The sequence below is a fragment of the Saccopteryx leptura genome, chromosome 2 (assembly GCF_036850995.1).
Source record: "Saccopteryx leptura isolate mSacLep1 chromosome 2, mSacLep1_pri_phased_curated, whole genome shotgun sequence".
Lineage (NCBI taxonomy): Eukaryota > Metazoa > Chordata > Mammalia > Chiroptera > Emballonuridae > Saccopteryx > Saccopteryx leptura.
Window position 1 is genome coordinate 156,197,784 of NC_089504.1, and position 6,223 is coordinate 156,204,006.

General features: G+C 36.4%; 1 non-coding gene across 1 annotated transcript; it reads right to left on the reverse strand.

Moving 5' to 3' along the window:
• Positions 1 to 2,184: 2,184 nt before the first annotated feature.
• On the reverse strand, positions 2,185 to 2,348 carry LOC136396229 (U1 spliceosomal RNA). The gene has a single exon (XR_010749623.1). It is a non-coding gene; the product is annotated as a U1 spliceosomal RNA (small nuclear RNA).
• Between the last annotated feature and the right edge of the window lie 3,875 nt (positions 2,349 to 6,223).

The following is a 6,223-nucleotide window of genomic DNA, read 5'->3' on the forward strand; positions in this document are numbered from 1 at the left end:
TTTTTCATTAAATTTTTGTTGAATACTTGCCAAAATTCTGCAGTCCATGCTCTTCTTCTGCACCATTTCATGAGCTGAAACTGTCATAATGTATTCTGTTTAATACTTTCTGGCAAAGGCTATTGGAAATAACTACACAATCATCTTTCAGCCATACACCATTCACCATTGTGAGGTGCCCTGACTGATGTTCCCATATGCCCATAAAGATTTTTTAGTTTCTTTTACTTTTTCAGCCAACCTTTTTAAATAAAATTAATATGTTGTTAGCAGCAAGTCCATGGCTATCGTCTATGTCATACATCTGGACTTGTCTTCCATAATAGGCAAGATTTTATAAATGGTTTCAATCTGTTTTTCCAGACCTACAATATTTTAAACAATACTCCCAAAGCTAAAAATTGTATTCATGAACTTACAACAGGTACTTCTAAAGCGATAGCATATTATCAGATTTGAACTTTAAGACCACATTTATGCTGAAAATTAGAGCTGTTAAATTTTAGAGAGGTCTTGTATGTACTTTTACTTGATGATACTGAGTTTTGAGAGAATTTGTTTATTGAATAACTTACACACATGGTACTCTTGCTACTGTTTAGTTTGATTCCCTAGAACCAGAGGTGACACTTGGGCAAGTCATTTATTTAGTAGAGATGTCAGGAGAAAAAAGATGAAAGGAGAGGTATAAATCATAGGGGAATGCCAAGCAAGAGTGTTGTTTTTGGCTAAATACTTTTTTAGCAAGATCTCACAGGAACATCTGCAGCACTGATTGAACTAGAGTTATTTTCACTTAAGGCAAGGGAGCCATCTTTCAGTATCAGCATGTAAGAAAGTCATTGGTTTAATCTTCTGAGGGTGCCTGGATGGATAACTTCCCAGTTGAGCAACTGAGCAACTCCTGTGTAAACAGGGAAATTTTTCCAGAAAAAGTGGTATCTATGATTACTTAGAAACCAACATTCATAGCAGCTACGAACAAGTCTGCAAAGCTGGTAATTATATGTATTATATATAATTGGATATATAAGCAACATGTTGACAATAATGTATTATGAATTTAAATAAGAATTATATCATGGTTCCCCCCCAATTTTTATAGTGGTAGAATACATAAAATTTACTATCTTAACTATTTTTAAGTGTATAGTTCAAAGGTATTAAGTAAATTCATATTGTTCAATGAGTATTAGAAGGGACGAAATAGAGAATTGGATCACTGCAGAAAACTATTAAATCAAGTAGAGAAAGCTATCAAAATCTATTTTAGAACATCAAAATGTCAAAAATAATGTTATCTGAGATAAAAATTAAATAATAAATCATATATACTACATTTATATTTTTAAATTTTTGTTTTATATTGATATTATAAAATTCTAGTTAAATTTTAACTATTTTAAACATAAATATTCTTAAAATTTTTGCAATAATATATGTGAGAGGTAATGCAGGCCTAGGGTTTTAATGTAAGGAAGGGAGTAAATAGAGAGCTTTGAGAAAAAAATCATATATATGGTCAGAATAAAAATCACTTATAGTGCTAGATTCTGGCACACTTACATTAAGAGAAAGTCAATAAATGATTCAGAAATAGATGTATTGAATTAACAATAAGTTTTGAGTGTATTGGATTCTGTTTGCCTTCTGTCTTACTGCTGTAACTTGTCTATATTAGTTTTATTCTCTAGTGTGTTATAGATTTCATCAATGATTTTCCTGATTATAATTAAGAAAGTTTATTTTAAAGAAAATATTTTGGAAACATATTCAATTTTGATTCTATAATTCCTTTTTTTTTTTTAAGTGAGAGAAAAGGAGATAGAGAGACAGACTCCCATATCCACCTTGACCTTGACCAATATCCACCCAGCAATGCCAACCTGAGGCTTATGCTAGGGTCAATGGAGCTATTCTCAGCACCTCAGGCCAATGCTCAGACCAACTGAGATAGCCTCAGCACCCAGGCTGATGTTCCAGCCAGTCAAACCACTGGCTGTAGGAAGAGAAGGAAGATAAAAGAGAGAGTGGGTGGGGGAGAAGCTGATGGTTGTTTCTCATGTGTGCCCTGACCAGGGATCAAACCCAGGACATCCAGATCGGTGCTCTATTAACTAAGCCAACCAGCGAGGACCATCTGGGGTTTTTTGTTTTGTTTTTTTTTTAATAAATAAATTTAAACAGGGGAGAGCGAGGACGTGGTCCCCCACTACCACAAATTATGCAGTCGAGTTTTCCACATTTGGGGAAATCGCAGGGGTCGGCACATCCGGAGTACAATAGATAAGCCTCACTCTGGGAAAACCACCTTCGTGATTATGGTATCTCCCCTGCCAGGTAAGTACTACCATCTGTTTTTTGTGGGGTTTTTTAAATATTTACTTTCATATGTAATAAACCAATTACAAAAACAAAAACATTCATGAATTTTTAAAATATTTTACTTAAGTTGGAAAAGATATTTTAAGTAACTCTAAAATTCAATGTCAGCAAAAAAATACTTTGGCCACTTTTACCCACAGTGAACTGGGTAAAAGTGGTCAAAATAAATAAGTCCTAAAGATATAATTTATTAATGGTAACTACAGGCTGGTTGGCTCAGTGGTACAGCGTCAGCCTGGTGTGTGGCTCTCCAAGGTTCAATTCCCAGTCAGGGCACACAGAAGTGACTGTTTGCTTCCTTTCCCTTCCTTTTCTCTGTCTGTCTCTCTCTCTTCCTTTCCCACAGCCATAGCTTGATTGCTTCCAGCACATCACCCAGATGTGCTGAGGATGGTTCCTTGGAGCCTCTGCCTCAGGCAATAAAAATAGCTGGTTTGGGAGTATGACCCTACAGAGGCAGAGCCCAGGCCCAGATGGGGGTTGCTAGGTGGATCCTGTTTGGGGTGAATGTGGGTGTCTGTCTCACTATCGTACATCCTCTCACTTGGAAAATAAGAATACAGAAAGAATGGTAACTACAGTTAACAATACTATGTTGTATATTTCAAAGTTTCTAAGAAGTACATCTTAAATGTTCTCACCACAAGAAAAAAAATTGTAACTATGTACAATGATAGATATTAACTACACTTGTGGTGATCACTTCACAATATATACATACAGGGTGTCCCTCTGGTTATGACAGTCTCAACATACGATGTTTCAAGTTTATAACACTCGCGTCCATAAAAACTTAAAAATATTGAGATGTGGCCCTGGCTGGTTGGCTCAGTGGTAGAGCGTCGGCCTGGCGTGCAGAGGTCCCGGGTTCGATTCCCGGCCAGGGCACACGGGAGAAACGCCCATCTGCTTCTCCACCCCTCCCCCTCTCCTTCCTCTCTGTCTCTCTCTTCCCCTCCCTCAGCGAGGCTCCATTGGAGCAAAGATGGCCCGGGCACTGGGGATAGCTCCTTGGCCTCTGCCCTAGGTGCTAGAGTGGCTCTGGTCGCAGCAAAGCGACTCCCCGGAGGGGGCAGAGCATCACCCCCTGGTGGGCAGAGCGTCACCCCCTGGTGGGCGTGCGGGTGAATCCCTTTCGGGTGCATGCGGGAGTCTGTCTGACTGTCTCTCCCCGTTTCCAGCTTCAGAAAAATACAAAATATATATATATATTATATATATATATAATGTATATATATATAATATATATTATATATATTATATATATAATGTATATAGATATAATATATATTATATATATTATATATATAATGTATATATATATAATATATATATTATATATATATATATATTGAGATGTAAGTATTCCGGTTTACTCCATTAGTGTCATACTCATGGACTATATAGGCAAACTAGTTTGGTTGTGCTTGGTGGAAGAACACGCAGTAACACGGTGTATGATTAAGGGAGTTGGCATTCCCAGTGTGCTTAGCTATGCCATTTTGGACTGTTAAGAGCACAAGTGTTTCCATCTGTGTTGCTTTGTTTGGTGAATAATTGCCCTTATTATGGCTCTTAAATGAAAGTCAGAGTCTTCAGATGACAGTGCTTCAAAAAAGAGGCACGCCATCATGATGGATGTCACAGAGCTACTGGCATCGCATGGAGAGGATCTTTCTGCTGAGGACCTCATTCAGCTGGAGAAGCAACTGATTAAAGAAAAAGAGTTAGAAACACCAAAAGCCAAGAGATTTATTAATAAGCGTTTGACAGAAGGTTTTTCTCTGGTAGAGGGTGGGTTGGCAAAATTTCAGGCTGAGGACCCAGCAATGACAGATTCAGTAAGGTCTACAGAGCTGTTATGGATGCTTGCAATGTGATAGGCAGATTTTGGAAGAGAAGAAGTCATCAACCTTCCAGACTAGGTTGGAACAATTCTTTAAGAAGGTGGAGAGGCCAGCACAGATCCTGTACCCTCTACATCAGCTGCTTCTTGAGACAAAACACCTGTAGTGCAGGTAGAGTCATCTCCAGTATCTCCTGCGTGTTCCTTAGGAAATCCTGCTTCACCTGACCCAGTATCTCCAGCATCTTCTGCAGGTTCTCCTGCCTCTCCAGCTTCCTCCTTCCAATAGGTCACTCTCTCCCACCTTGCAATGCCCCTTCCAGTGTGCAAGCCAACCACAGGAATAAAGGTAAGAAATTTTTTACACTAATTTTTTTGGTCATTTTTTTGTTACTACTGTATAGTGTACAGTATATTTATGTTCTTTTCCTTTTTCTGGGGCTTAGTTGTGTTTTATGTTCTAGATTATGATTATGATTATCCTAACACAACCATGTTAGGTCCTTAAACCAAAATTCAGGTTATGTTACTGTTGAAGAAATGGAACTGTGTCATGATCTGAGAACCCCCTGTATATCAAATAATTGTGTTGTAATCTGAACTAATATTATTTTACATAACATTATATTATGTGTCATTTATATCTCAGTTTAGGAAAGGACATTTTGGCTTTTTTTTTTGGCTTACTGTTAACAGAATGTTGTATATCTTCATGTACAGAAGCATGTCTGATATTTTAGCCAATGTCTATTAGGGAAAATTTGTTTATTACCACTTGTAGTGATTTCTGTGATTTTCTAAGTTATGCAATATTTTTTGACTTTGGATGAGGGGTATGCAACATAATCAAATGTCAAAATAATCTGGAGATGTTTTCTCTGAACATATGTACCCTGATTTAGCAATGCCACTGCATTAAAATTAATAAAAGTTTTAAAAAAATAAAAATTAGGTTATAGCCCATTAATAAAATATAAGAACAAATAATGCATTTTATTTTTCTCTTTTTTCTGATGAGTAAAATAATCATAATGAGTTAGTATGGCTCAAATGCTTAAACTATATTTAATTTGCATGTTGTTAAGTTGATAGTCAAACATTTCTTGATATACATTTTGACTATTTGTCATTTTTATGGACTGTTGCTCAGTTATATATTTTTATAAAAGATTTAGAAAAACAATAATACAATCATAGGAAAAAACCTAACTTGATAAGATTTCATAAATTGAATTTTAATTATCAAATTTAAATTAATAACTCAAAATATAATTTGATGATTTGTATGATTTCTTATTAAATTATTTATACACAACTTTTCTTGGATAAGTTTAATCAGCACACTTTCAATCCACTGTAATTTATAATGTATCATTCCAATTAACAAGAAAGAATAATACACTGTAGCCTGACCAGGTGGTAGTGCAATGGATAGAGCGTTGGACTGGAATGAGGAAGGACCCAGGTTTGAGACCCCGAGGTCACCAGCTTGAGCGCGGGCTCATCTGGTTTGAGCAAAAGCTCACCAGCTTGGACCCAAGGTCGCTGGCTTGAGCAAGGGATTACTTGGTCTGCTGAAGGCCCACAGTCAAGGCACATATGAGAAAGCAATCAATGAACAACTAAGGTGTCGCAACGCGCAACGAAAAACTGATGATTGATGCTTCTCATCTCTCTCCATTCCTGTCTGTCTGTCCCTGTCTATTCCTCTCTTTGACTCTCTCTCTGTCTCTGTAAAAAAAAATAAATAAATAAAAATTTTTAAAATATTAAAAAAAAGAATAATACACTGTAAATTATACCCATGTTAAATAGATGTGTATGTTGAGTGTCACATAAAAATGAGTAATGAACAGCTCATTCTTCTCAGTACATAGTATTTTAGCACTTTGAAAGCCTCATTTCACCACCATTTGTGTATAGTGTAAATTGTATGCCTTTAGCTTCTTACTGAAAAGTTTGGGATTTCTTTCTCATTACCTGTCATAACCA